Source organism: Petromyzon marinus, chromosome 30, assembly GCF_048934315.1.
Source record: "Petromyzon marinus isolate PM22_M1 ecotype Great Lakes invasive population chromosome 30, UKy_Petmar_22M1.pri1.0, whole genome shotgun sequence".
Lineage (NCBI taxonomy): Eukaryota > Metazoa > Chordata > Hyperoartia > Petromyzontiformes > Petromyzontidae > Petromyzon > Petromyzon marinus.
In genome coordinates, this window is record NC_133696.1 from 7,598,144 (window position 1) to 7,611,112 (window position 12,969).

General features: G+C 51.3%; 1 long non-coding RNA gene across 3 annotated transcripts; it reads left to right on the forward strand.

Annotated features, from left to right (window-relative positions):
- The first annotated feature begins 522 nt into the window (after window positions 1–522).
- LOC116947533 (uncharacterized) lies at window positions 523–8,900 on the forward strand. Of its 3 annotated transcripts, none has more exons than XR_004403686.2 (5): window positions 523–793; window positions 1,395–1,450; window positions 4,491–4,577; window positions 4,714–5,137; window positions 6,039–8,900. It is a non-coding gene; the product is annotated as an uncharacterized LOC116947533 (long non-coding RNA). The 3 variants fall into 3 exon arrangements; XR_012945671.1 differs by having other exon boundaries at window positions 523–745; XR_004403685.2 differs by lacking the exon at window positions 523–793 and having other exon boundaries at window positions 816–1,450.
- Window positions 8,901–12,969: the final 4,069 nt, after the last annotated feature.

Genomic DNA, 12,969 nt, shown 5'->3' on the forward strand with positions numbered 1-12,969 from the left:
GCAAGTGCCGTTAGCGAGCAGTCGCTAACGGCACTACACGAGAGGGCAGGTGGCCAGAGCCAACGCCCTAACCGCCTTTTGTCTCCCGAGTGGCAATGTTTACACACCGCATCAGGTACTCAGTTGAGGCTGAGTGGACCTAAGGGAGGCCCAGGACCGGGTCAGATAATCGTCACCCGGTGTTGACCGTGAGCGGGCGGGAATCGAACTGGGGTGGCCGGGTTAGTAGCGCAGTGGCTGTGACCGCTTACACGACCGCTCCCCTCTGCTCCACCACCACCACCACTAAAAACGAATCCCAACTCTGCAACAAAAAGAAGCAAAAACCCCTTCGATTCCCCCGGTCAGAATACAAATTCTTCACGGATGGCCCCCACTTTCAAATGCCCTCCCCCCACCCCCCCAAATAAAAATACAAAGCGGATATCTTTTAGAACATACGCCACCGCGTTGCTACATTAGCAAAGCTCCGTTTTTTTATCATTCCCTCTCCCTCACCCTCTCTCTCTCTCCTTTCTCACCGTTGCCTGGAGCTGCAATTGCCATTTGCTCGCCGGTTCGAGAATTCCTCATGCGCCACCTGCGGACGCCGTAATGAATTAAGAGGAGAAATTAATCTCCGCACGTCAATCACCCGCTCCCAGCCCGTGGAGGATGGAGGCGGGGGCGCCTCGCGACGATGACCCCCCCCCGGGGGCTCCGTGCCAGCCAGCGGGCAGTGCCAGCCTCGGATGAGAATGCATAGGTGGGGGTGGGGGGCTGCGTGGTGGGTGATACGTACGTATGCAAAAAAGTATGCGCGTGTGTATATGTGCGCGTGTGTATGTGTGTGTGTGTGGTGCTGGCCACCCACCCCATCGTGTGCCGTTCTGGCCTTCATAGGTGCTCGCTAACAGCACTTGCCCCAACAGTCTCTTACAGGCTATACGGGGGATCTTCTTTCTTTGTACACTGTATCGTATTCGATTGTGGAGACCAGTAGTGTAGCGGTTAGCGCTTCGCTGCGCTACGAACCCGGCGACCCGAGTTCCGATTCCCGCTCACGGCCACCAAAACCGGTGACGATTATCTGAACCGGTCCTGGGCCTCCCCTAAGGTCGACTCGGCCTCAAATAAGCACCCGGTGCGTCGTGCAAACATCGCCACTGGGGAGACAAATGTAGCCAGGAGCGGTGCTGGCCATCCAACCCCTCGTGTGCCGTGCCGCACGTTATAGGTGGTCTCTAACAGCACTTTCCCCAACCGTGTGTTAAGGCTATACGGAGAAGCTTTGTCTCTGCTGGTGAACGCGACTCCCCCCAACTGTACAAATAACAATCTGCGCAGTCAGGCGAAAGTGGAAGATCGCGCTAACTTGAAACTAATGTTTGCATTCTGCTTGCGGCATTTTGCAGCGTTGAAAACGCGAGAATGTCATTGGGTAAAGAGGCAGCGACGGGCGAGCAGACGGGTAAGCGAATGTATGGGCGAACGGGTGGGTGAACGGATGGATGGGTGAACGGGTCGGTCTACCGGTGGGGTCGGTGAACTGGTGGATGGGTGAACGGCTGGGTGAACGGGTGGATGGGTGAACGGGTGGATGAACGGGTGGGTCTACCGGTGGGGTGGGTGAACTGGTGGATGGGTGAACGGGTGGGTGAACGGGTGGATGGGTGAACGGGTGGATGAACGGGTGGGTCTACCGGTGGGGTGGGTGAACTGGTGGATGGGTGAACGGGTGGGTCTACCGGTGGGGTGGGTGAACTGGTGGATGGGTGAACGGGTGGGTGAACTGGTGGATGGGTGAACGGGTGGGTCTACCGGTGGGGTGGGTGAACTGGTGGATGGGTGAACGGGTGGGTGAACTGGTGGATGGGTGAACGGGTGGGTCTACCGGTGGGGTGGGTGAACTGGTGGATGGGTGAACGGGTGGGTGAACGGGTGGGTCTACCGGTGGGGTGGGTGAACTGGTGGATGGGTGAACGGGTGGGTGAACTGGTGGACGGGTGAACGGGTGGGTCTACCGGTGGGGTGGGTGAACTGGTGGATGGGTGAACGGGTGGGTGAACTGGTGGATGGGTGAACGGGTGGGTCTACCGGTGGGGTGGGTGAACTGGTGGATGGATGAACGGGTGGGTGAACTGGTGGATGGGTGAACGGGTGGGTCTACCGGGGGGTTGGGTGAACTGGTGGATGGGTGAACGGGTGGGAGTGCGAACGGGTGGGCGGGTGAACGGGCGGGTGGGTGGATGGGTGGGCGGGAGGGTGGATGGGATCTCGAGGAAGGAACGGGAGGGCGGGTGACTTGGGGGGAGGGGTGAAGAAGTAAAGGGAAAAAAGTAAACCTTTGTGTGCTTTAGAAAATTATAACAATTACGCGCTGCCAATTACTTACGAGCGCATTTCAGCAGCATATTAAAAACTGCGACATAGCCTCCTCTACAGCTGGCTCCTGCATTCCCGTCTGCTCGAAACTATTACGGTGGCACTCAGCATCTGATAGTCATCCTTTGTTCACATTAGCATTACAACAGAGATATAATTTATAAGCGTTACATATATACAGTATAAAACACACACACACACACATATATACACACTGGCACGGATAAACGGTCCCTCGTTTTGACAGACGCGTGGAATTCGTGGCGAGATCGAGGTCTGGGTGCCTGTTTCTCTTGTCCACCAGCCATCCGTGCTGCCAACGCGTTGTGGACGCGTGACAATTCATACGCATCGCCAGAAGCGGCGAATCTTCACGAATGTCGAGTAAAACTAATTGCGGCCGCACCCGTGCCATCATCGAAGAAGGCTTTCTCGGTTATGTCATGCATCACCACGCTGGACAATGCGTGTTGTTTAAATAAAGGCCGGGGGAGAGAGAGGGCGCTGGACCACTTCTAGTCAATTTATTTTCGGTTAGCACGTGGCGCCTGTCTGCCACGAATATGCCACCCACAGCGCCATCACATTATTAAACATTCCAAAAAAAAATCACAAATCTAACAACACTTCCCACTGATGTTCGCCGTTGCTGGGTATCGTACTCTTGTTGCCGAATGCAGGGTTAGCGACGAACGGTGCAAGAAAAAGATACGCTGTCCACCGCACCACCCATATACACATATTCTTGGTCTTACACTTGAACGAGCCTTGTTAACAAACTGCTGGGGCGAGTGCTGTTAGCGAGCACCTATTGAAAGGCCGGCACGGCACACGAGGGGTGGGTGGCCAACACCAAACCCGCACGCTTTTGTCTCCCGAGTGTCGATGTTTACACACCGCAACAGCCACTTGATTGACGCTGAGCCGACCGAGGGAAAGCCCAAGACCGGTTAGCTACATACGGTGCGAAAGAAGTTCAACATACATAATGGTGTTGGCCATGAGCGGGAATCGAACTTGTCTCGCCGAGATCGTAGCGCAGTGCGCTAACCGCTGCACTACCGCTCCCCCAACAAACAAACAGATATCTCCCGTAAAGCCTTAACGGACTTTTGGGGTAAGTGCTGCACACTCGTGCACACATATAAATATATACACACACGCATAGAATGTGTTTCTGCTTCACCGCTCACACACAGTATAACAAAACATTTTATTATTATTCTCCAAGCTGAGAGGATCAATTTCAACATTTTGGTAAAACCGGGATTCTGTGAGCAGCTTTGGTTAAAAAAAAAACCCCGTTACATTTTCTCCCTCCTGGTTGGGTGAGAGCGAGAAGAAATATCGGTTTCATCAACGTGTCCGTCCATCCGTCCGTCCGTCCTCTCGCAGCGGAACGCGCGAGGGCACCCCAAAAGATTGCCAGCACAAAACAATTACCCATCGTACAGACATTCGGGCGAGAAATTTTTTTTTGAAAAATTGATGACCAAATTTATCTGACCGGGTCGAAATAAATAAAAACTCCAAACAGAAAAGTGAATTTGACCCCCCCGCCCACCGCCGCCGTCGCCCTCCCAAATCACCAAAAATAAAATCTCAGTTTTATTTATTCAGCCGTGAGTCTGTGATGCACGGGACAATTTCCTGGGGCCTCGAGTCGGCACAAAAGGCGCGAATCATCAAAGATGACTTTCGCTTTGATGGCGAGTGCCACGAAATGGATGCTGCTTCGCTTGTGTTCCCAATTCACCGCCCACCGCACAATCAATCGCCATATTCATTTACAAGGCGAGGGGGGCGGTGGTGGGTGGAGAGGGGGCGGTGGAACAGTGGAGGACATTGATCGTAGGGACAGGAGGCGCTCCTGTGGGCTGACAACTTGTAGGCGAGCCACATCGAGGGGGCGCGCACACACGCACAGAGAGCGGCGACATTCCCTTGTTGTTTACGATAAAGCCGCTGTTGTTGTTTTTCCGGTTAGAATTGAGTGACGTGTAAATGCGTCGTGCACCCAACTCCTCCATCCGACAGCCAATCAGTAGGGTCCGTCACGTGAATACAACGTGCTCTGTGTTAACGCTTCAGCGTCGCCGGGTGTACGTGTGTGTGTGTGTGTTTAGAGAAAACCCACAACATAACGACGTTTCGCTGGTGACCACAACAAACCAGCATCATCATCGTCGGCATCATCAGGCGATTTGCCAGAAGTATGGAGATGTCTTCCTGTTTTCGGTCTTAAATGCTGTCTGGGAATATACCTCCCCCCCAAAAAAAATAAATAACCGTTATCATTAATATCCGTCTACGTATTAAAACTAACAATGCCTTGCTTTGCTCCCTTAGAACTAAGCCTACGTCTCCGTTGCACCTCCGGCTTCACCGCATGGCTCAATCTGCTCACCGCGTGGGTGGCCGGACACCCGCCGGAGAAAGTCAACACAAAATCAGCACACAAAGCCAACACACAAAATCAACACACAAAGCCAACACACAAAGTCAACACACAAAGTCAACACACAAAATCAACACACAAAGTCAACACACAAAGTCAACACAACATCAATACACAAAATCAACACACAAAGTCAACACAAAATCAACACAAAATCAACACACAAAGTCAACAAAAAATCAACACACAAAGTCAACACAAAATCAGCACACAAAGTCAACACAAAATCAACACAACATCAGCACACAAAGTCAACACAAAGTCAAGGACGCGCCTCCGTTGTACACGTCGCTCGCCCAAAGTTATCCAGCAATTGTAAGTAATCCATAGTAATAGGATTACTCAGGAATTGAAAACATGTATACTATAGTAGTTAATTCATTCCATATATTCTTAATCGACCAATTGATGGACCCCCCCCCTACACCATCATTATTCATTGATAATTATGTTTTATTTATCGACTGAGTAACTCTCCATTGTAGTGAAGATTCGACACTATTATTTGTGCTGCCACTTAGCGGCCCGTGAATAAACTGGGGTTCTAATCCAAAAGTGAGTTTGACGGTCTCAGACCTGACTGCACACACACACACACAAAACAAATCCATCAATTAATTTGGCAAACTTCCTCCGCTTTGTTCCAGCAACATACAGCACGGTGTTTGAGTGCGACCTTTTTACGCGACCGTTCTTAAGGTCCCACTCAATACACACACAGAGTGCTCGCCGCAAATGAACCACGATACCTCGCCGATCTCGTCGCGGGACATAAAACCACCAAGCCAACTCCGCTCATCCTCGCAGCAGCGGCGTTTAGCTGGACATCGAACAAAGACGGTCAGGGGCCGTCCATAAATGACGTCACGCGATTTTGGACGATTTTTGACCCCCCCCCCCCACGTCACACGGCGTCACAAAAAGTCAGACCCCCCCCTCAAATATCATGTCACAAAGCTCTGCCCCCCCCCCCAAAAAAAATATAAAACATGCTTCAAATCGCTTTAAACAATTGTCATTGTAGTGCGTATTTAATGTGGTGCTGCACTCTGATGTTGTAGGAGAAAACATGTATTAAAAAAAGTATATTTAATTAAGTAGAACGTGTTGTCTATATTTATTTAAAGTTGCGCATTTTGATGTGACGTCACATTTCTCAACCCCCCCCCCCTCCACCCCTTGTCACACATCGTCACAAATGTCTGACCCCCCCTAGGTGCGTGACGTCATTTATGGACGGCCCCTCACTGCATCGCGTGCTTTCGGATGCGCTTCTGCGGCCGTCTGGAACGCTCTCTTCCTTCCGATATTAGGAAGCCACTGGAGCTATGGCACGTTCATATCTTAGATTGAAAACTCATTTCTTTAGAACTGATTTTTGTGTGTCAGTTTGTTGTCCTGTCCCCGAACCTCCGTTTAGCACGTTTGGCTACGTACGGTGCGAAAGACGTTCAACATACACACACACATCCATTCAACATATATCCTCGTCTGTTTAAATATTAGTAGAATAGTCACCCCTTATATCCGTTTAATGACTCTGTAACTTAATCTGTGATTGTACTATCATTAATCAGCCCAACAATAGATCTGACCGAGCCGACTTGCGCTTTATGAATGTATAATTCAACATCGATGTTTGTTGGTGCAATATTTGTTTTTCGATTACCTCGTGCGACGGTTTTGTTTTTCTCTCATTCCTATTTGTGTCGTTACTCGATTTAAATGTCTTTTCTTCAGTGGAACTCTTGCAAACGGGACTCATACCCTAGGCTCACGAGTTCTCACCTGGTTAAACAAATCAACTTTACTTTGACGCTGCCTTCTAACAGAATAATTTTTTTTTTACAATAAATATAACTAACTACATTAAGCTAATCTTTGGGGTCATGGCTTTTCATAGCATTTAGTCTCCGTGTCCCGTGCGGGTTATTTTTGGTCTTAAGGCCGCGTTAACCATGACGGTGGCAGCCTGAACGTTGATGATGGTGGTGGCGGCGGCGGCAGCAGCAGCAGCTGTGTTATTCCCGTTGCCAAAAGAGAAGCCCTTTTACACCTTCAGGATGGAGACAGAGAGCGGGAGAGAGGAGTGTTTATTTGTTTTTGCTCGGGGATTTCCGGAGGTGAGAGGGTTGTGGGATTCTCTCCTCCCCGCGCTATTGCATCGCCCTTCAGATGAACATTCATCTGGACGAGTCTTCTGCTCACCCACCCACCCACCCAACAAAACAACAAAAATCATTGCAAATGGCTTCAATTCCTCTGCTCCCGGAGGTCTTTCGGGGTGAGGGGATTTTTGTTTTTCCTTTCTCCCTCATGGTTTTCAACAAATGGCTCACTCGATCAGTGGGACCGCTGCCAGCGGCCACCGTGGTACCAACAGCAGATGTACTTTTTTTTGTCAAAATCAAAAGTAGTCCTGTACACTGTACCTCGAACAAAATCCGCGGACAAATTCCCATGGCGAGCAGCTTGGGGAAAGCATCGCTCGCCAAAGAAGGAATCCTCCCGTGCCATTCATAAATAATGAACAGCGACCTCACCGTGCCCTCAAAAGCGGGGTACCTGGAGAAACCCCCACACGCTGCCAGGGAGATAACCACTCGGCACGACACGCTGTTACAGACGCGTCCGGACAGTCAACTTACATCTTCTTTGGTTATTTTCGGTGAAGTCACGTAGAATGAGAATAAAGTAATAAATTAATAAAGTAAAACAACGCAATTAAATTCTCACAACTTACTTGCCGCGCTGCCGTCACGTGGCCTCCGCGTAACCCTCGCGGACTCGACGTCCCCAAGTTGGTGCCCCCGCGTCGTTTCGCGAATTCCGATAGCCGATGTGCTGTCGCCGCAACCCCACGCTTGCCTCGCTTCTCGGCCTTCGCCACGAGCACCGGTAACCCTGCAGATCGCTTCGGTTTACGCCGTCTCGATATTCGTCGTGGCGCCCTTCGCGAACGCATCCCCGACGTAAAAGCGGGGTACGACCGTACGCGAATGATGGTGTTTGCATGACCCTGTTACAGATGTGGTTCCGAATGGCCAAGCACACCCCCCCCCTCCCCCAATGAATGTGCCAGCTCTGTGGTGAGGTGGCAGGAAATTGTACGGAGGTGACGGCATCGTGATCAGCATCACCACCGTCGCCACCACCACCGTCATCATCGTCATTATCCCACACGCGGAACCTCAATCATTACTGGCAGGGCCCACTCTCACCGTCAACTCTTCTTCAGATTCAAGCTGCGCGCGTGTGCGCGCGTGCACGTCTGCATGAGTTACGGTGAGCATGTATGTACACGTATGGTGAACTTCTTTCGCGGCGTACGTAGCCAACCATGCTAATCAGAGGTGTGGGCAGTCGGCGAGGAGCGGTGGTGTGGTGGTTAGCGCTACGCTGCGCTACGAACCTGGCGACTCAGAGTTCGATTCCCGCTCACGGCCAACACCATTGATGATTATCTGACCCAGTTCTGGGCCTCCCCTAGGTCGTCTCAGCCTCAAGTGAGTGCCTAGTGCGGTGCGTAAGCATCGCCACTCGGTAGACAGAGGCGGTCGGGCTTGCTGCTGCCCATCCATCCCCCTCGTGTGCCGTGCCGGCCTTCGTAGGTGCTCGCTAACAGCACCAGCCCCAACAGTCGGTTACGGGGGGATCTTTGTATACGTCTGCACGTACAATATCTGCGTGGTCACGAAAAATGACTTACTTTGCACGAGAGGCGACATTTGTAAATAAAAGCCAGCATTTAATTTATCTCAAAGGAACGCGATTCCGTTGTTATGATTAATTCATTACTGCTACTCTTTACAGCCTCATTACACGAGCCGGTTTTATATATTTAGTTACCGCCTTTGTCGACGCTGACATCCGCCATCTTTTGCAACATTACGTGATGGTATTTTTTTCTTCTTCTTATCCTTTATACGTCGTGAAAAAAATATAAAATTGTATTCAATATCATAATACAGCAACGCGAATTACCACGTGCGAAAAGTGTGACGTCATTTCCATTGTACTGGAATATTCCATTTAAAAAATAAAATTGCGGGCCCATCGGTGCTGACAAGGTTCACAATTTTGTTCTCTGGTTAACTTTCTTCTTGTTTTATACGACAACAAACTCAACTGATTTTTTTCAGAATAAGAATATTTATTTAAACTGGAGGAACTATAAAAGCTTTGCAGCTCATCGTTACAACAATCGTTACAACAAACAGTACAAAAAAAACACGATAGGATAGCAAAGTTACAGGAAGCGTAAACAAATAACAAAATATAAATATGCACAAATAAATCTGGACAATGTTTGATCTTACCAGGTAAAGCCCACTGAGCAATTCACTTATTTTTGAGAAGTGACCTGGCCACAAATAATAGCTGGGGGGGGGGGGTGAGGACGGGGGGGGTGGAGAGGAGGGGGGATGGGGAGGAGGGGGGGTGGCGAGGAGGGGGGGTGGCGAGGGGGTGGCGAGGAGGGGGTGGCGCGGAGGGGGGGGGGCGAGGAGGGGGATGGCAAGGAGGGGGGTGACGAAGGGGGGGGGTTCGAGGAGGGTGGAAGCGAGGGAGGGGGTGGCGAGGAGGGGGATGGCAAGGAGGGGGCGACGGGGGAGGGGGAGCGATCGGTGGCGGCAAGAGGGGGCGGCTCGGGACGGGGAGGCGACGGGGGGGAGGGTGAGGGGGGGGGGGCGAGGGGGAGGATTTGAGAATCGTCATTTTTCCCATTCCCAAGTGCCGCGCCAGACGATGGACTCGAGCTGACGTCACAGTGTGCCAACCGCTGCACCACTGAGGCAGCTCCACGTGTAATGGGACGTACAGCGGGGGTCCAGATGTCTTGTGACCCACATTTAATTTACCCCTAACATGTCTTTTTTTTCTTTTTGCATATTCATTTCTATTTTAAATAAACGATACGTTTAAACACATTACGTTTTAGAGAGTTCAATGGGGGTGTCACAAAACATCTGAACCACGCTGTACAAATAGCAAGGTCAAGATTGAAGGTCATCGTGACCAACGGGAGCCTGACTTCGATTCCCAGGCACGGTGGCAAGTGGCAATCGTAGGGGTCCTTGGTGCCCCCCTTCTCCAACCTGCACTGAACCAGCGTGGTGAAGTATGGTCAAATAACATCGGCCTGGGGAGACCGTCAATCATTAAGCTGCTTGCTTGGTCACTTCAACGAATTTCTGCTGGATAACATTGGTCTGGAAAAGCAATAGGCTGATGGACTAAACCGTCGTTTGTATTGCGTTTATGTGTGGAGATAGAGAACGGGAGTTATGCTCACCATGTTACTCTACCCACAATGCTCCACTGCAACTCTTCTTTCGCACCGTACGTAAGCCAACCGTGGCAATCGGAGATGCGGCAAACAAAAAAAAACCTCTATGAGGTGGGCGTTTGAGTCTGCGTGGCGTGTGACCTCGTTGTGTTGAAACCGAGGCACCACAGTTGGGAATGGAGCCCTCTTGCTCGTAACAGCTGGCCCAAAACGGCAGCATTTGTTTGCACGAGCTTGACTCCGCTGATGAGAGCCACGAGGTCGAAACTGCTGCCGAGTTTTGTTTTGGGGATTTTTTGTTGTTGTTTTTTTTGTCCGCCAACAAACGAAACTGTGCTGTCGGACAAGAGTGGAGCCGGAAGAGCCGAATAGGCCCCTGTGGACTGAACGCTTTTAATTTGCGTGCACACACCAAGTAAAGGAGTATAGTCGCTTGCAAATCGGTGTATAAGTCAGGCGTGTGCATGTGGAGCTTTTACCCACTGTACGTAGCCAATCGTGCTAGACAGAGGTGCGTGGAGTGAGGTGGGTGGCAGAGTTGATCGACCGAGAGCGAATTTTTTTTTGGGGGGGAGAGAGAAGCCGGGGGAGATTCCGCGGGGTGCACAAGTGTGATTTACCGGGTGACGCCACAGTGATTTGTGTTCTGTTATCGCCATCGCTTAGGCTTTAGGTAAATGGGTAACGAAGGAGGTTAAAGACGTAATCTCCAGTTCCGTGGCCCCGTGACACAGAAACGCTCACGAGGGCAAAAGGGTCAATGTATAAAAAAAAAACCCACAGCTCTGGAACCATTCGTCTTGCGAGCTGCTCACATTCCCTACGAGTGCCAGTGTGCTCATGCGTGTGTACACGTGTGTGTGTGTGTACACGTGTGTGTACACGTGTGTGTGTGTGTACACGTGTGTGTGTGTGTGTGTATAATCGGGCGGCATTGTCGTTTTATCGGCTGCGCAATGCTGTGTGTAAGCTACCTGGTCTGTCGCTCCGCACGAAGTCATGCCCTCCCTTCCCTACGCTTGTGAAACGTGGACCCCTCTTATGGAACATAGGCGCCGGTTAGAACTTGCCCCAATAGTCTGCTAAGGCTATGGGGGGAGGAGGTCTTTGTGTATTTATTACGTTAGCTTGTGCGTCTCCGTATTACTCATAGTCTGACATCTATGCCATTGTTGCATTAGGTAGCAATGACTGGCACACAAAAGGAGAGCTCTAAAAATGCACCTCACAAGTTCGGGTCAGTTTGACTTGTACGTCTTGTTCTGAAATCGGGTTGACCGCCCGACGATTACGTGTACACACGCCTCCACGTACATAGTGTGCACGCACACGGTACAGGCGTATCTCGCACACACAAGCCAAAGATCCCCCAGGTAGCCTACGTAGGCTGGTGGGGCAAGTGCTGTTATCGGAGCGCCTATGAAATCCGACACTAGCCACGAACGGGTGGTGCGGCCGACCGCCTTTGTCTTCCCGGTGCTGGTGTTTGTGCACTGCACCTGGTACTTATTTAAAGCCGAGTCGACCTAGGGGAGGCCCAAACAAGATTCAAATGACAGCCACTTGTTTTTGGTGTGCATCATTGACCCAGGAATCAACAACTGCCACTATGTAGCGGTTTACGTCACCACGGCGCCTGTGCCAGCCTAGGTGCACTTTAGGGCCACGCGTTAATGCAAAGGCTTGCTGGCAGGAGGTCACAGTGGAGATCCAGATGTTGCAGGTTAACTAACCAAGGTAGCTGGCAGATTCACTACCCGCACACTCGCTCGATGTTGTGCCGGGGTCTGCATTCATGACTACCTGCTTCGGCGGTGCGGTCACGAGCGTCTTTCATCGGCGCCGGTGAGACAAAGACGGTCGGGCACTTGCGTGGTAAGTGTCACAGCACCCACACTCTTAATCCACGAAAAACGTCACGGCTGGCAGGGATGACGGCGAGTGGTCGAGACTAACAACGGAGTTACAGTCAAAGGACGGAATAACTGCCGGATGAAAACCTCCGCCACACTATGTGGGGCCGTGACACTTGTTTGACCATACTTCATCGTGCCAGTCGTGGGCTGACAATAGGCCTGCAAATTATTATTATTGATATTGTTGTTATCTATAATGCACACACATACGGGGAGACGCGTGCTTCTAAATTGGCCACAGCGAGAAGGAGCACGTGGACTATAGAACATTTGGTGGGCAAAAGGAATACAACATTCTCCTGCAGAAGGGGTGGCGGCCGGTGGTCGAGACGAACGATGGAATCGCAGTCAAAGGAGAGAACACAAACGACAGGAAGAGACGGGTTCAGTTTCCTTGCCTGAGCCAGATTGATGCGCGTCGGGACTGAGAGATGGCGACCGTATGGAGGGGGCCTTCGTCACACATCCAGCAGTGGATTGATTAAGGCTGATGATGAGCGGTGAGGCCAGGTGCGTGTGCACGTGGACTTTACCAGCGAAGTGCCGACGTCCGCATCGGGCAGCGAACAGGGGCAGACGTCGAACTGAGCTCTGCAGCCAGAGGCCACACACACACATACACACATACACACACACACAAAATTGACAAAGATCAGGATCTCACGTATATCTTTAACATACTTTTGGGGCAAGTGCTGTCAGCGAGGAGCACCAATGAAGGTCGGCGCGGCACACGAGGGAGTGAGTGTGTATAAAAATATTTAGACTCGCTGGTCTCGTCATCACACTGCAATGTAAAAGCACCGGGGGAGGCAGCTATCACATCTGCCTCACTGAGGGGGACGTGTCTAACACGCCCCCCTCAGTGGGGCCACGCCCCTCATCGAGGCCACGCCCCCCCCCGTGAGGCCACGCCCCCCCTCAGTGTGTGAATTTGGCTGACA